General features: G+C 33.0%; 1 non-coding gene across 1 annotated transcript; it reads left to right on the forward strand.

The window, feature by feature from the left end:
- Positions 1–1,018: 1,018 nt before the first annotated feature.
- Positions 1,019–1,125, forward strand: LOC141423606 (U6 spliceosomal RNA). The gene has a single exon (XR_012448449.1). It is a non-coding gene; the product is annotated as a U6 spliceosomal RNA (small nuclear RNA).
- Positions 1,126–1,514: the final 389 nt, after the last annotated feature.

Consider the following 1,514-nt stretch of genomic DNA (forward strand, 5'->3'; position numbering starts at 1 on the left):
CAAAATGATTGGGTATTTTTCACTCTGTTTCAGCATAGTTTTAAAAGTTAATGGGTACTAAGCAGCTTCAAAGACAATTAACTTAATGTAATGCAAGTTCAAAATAAAGCACCAGTTTGTGCCAACAAGCTAATTACAGAACACTGCGGTATTTGGCTACATGGGAGGTAAGAAGGGACTCCTTGGCAGGAAGGAGCCAAACAGAGGCCACAATGTCCACCCAACACCTGTAAGGAATTTAAGAGTCAGAACAAGGTTTATGAAATCAATCCACTAACTACCAAACATGAATTTTTTTTTTACGACATGGGTTGTAAATACCTACAACAAAACAGAACTGGTTACCAAGAGATGTTTGAAATTTCAGTATATTACTTCCTTTAAATAGCTACTCAAATTGACAACAAACAAACTGATTGAGGAAAATGATTTTCTATGGATTAATCATAGAAATGTAACATAAAGTGTTACTGGTAAAATGTTATGTCTAGAGCCTGTGACGGGTTAAGTAGCAACACTATTAGGAAGGGCAATGCTGAGGCCATTCTACATAGCCTTCTTATCAACAAAATAAGAACTGTAGCAAAATTTGCATGGAATACATTGCAGATGATTTGTATAATTCAGTAATTCAAAGATATATAAAAGTACTGTTGTAGAATTTGTGAGGGAGAGCAAACAAATATGAACTATATTGAACTAATTTCAGTTCAATATTCCAAAGTGTGTTAAACTTCTATATACCAAACACTGTAGTCCCAATTTATTCTCTGAGGTCAGTGCTCCCATTCATGGCCTTCTTCAGGTTCTGCAGCGTCCTGTCTGAAAAGTACCTTTCCTTCACTGGTTTATGGTACGTTCATCTTAGGACACATATTTCTGTTTCATGTGGTTGAAGTTTGCTTCCTGACTCCTTAGCTGAAAGTTTGTTTTTCTTTACCTGTCCTCAAAATTGAAGAAAATAATTGTCTTTATTAATAAAACACATATTGATATTTGGTTTTAAAATATTAGCACAGTGCTTGCTTTGGCAGCATAAATGCTAAAGTTGCAATGATACAGAGAAGATTAGCATGGTCCCTGTTCAGTGATGTCCTGCAAATCCATGAAGTACTCCATATTTAAAATTTGAATAAAAAAAATAAAATATCAGCGCAAGTTCTAACATTGCTCCAAATTTGTTCAATGTGGAGCAGTAACAAATTGAAGATCCAGTTTTCCATTAAAAATTGAGAGATTTTATTAAAATTGATCTCTTTGAAGTTGTTTACATATTGAGATAAGTCATAATTTTAATTTTGTACTCCATTGAAAAAAGCAGACAACCCATGATTTAGAGGAAAAGAAAGCAGCAGAAAATTTCTAGAACTCTGCCCAGAACTCAAATTTTGAAATTTTGTTTGTTTTATTTTGCTTTGTTTTGGTTGGTTTTGGTTTTTATTTGAACCATTGTATTTGTACCTAAATATTCTGATTTTTTATATCCTTCATTTCTACTATAAAGAGTACATATA

This window comes from Castor canadensis, chromosome 5, assembly GCF_047511655.1.
Source record: "Castor canadensis chromosome 5, mCasCan1.hap1v2, whole genome shotgun sequence".
In the NCBI taxonomy this organism is placed as follows: domain Eukaryota; kingdom Metazoa; phylum Chordata; class Mammalia; order Rodentia; family Castoridae; genus Castor; species Castor canadensis.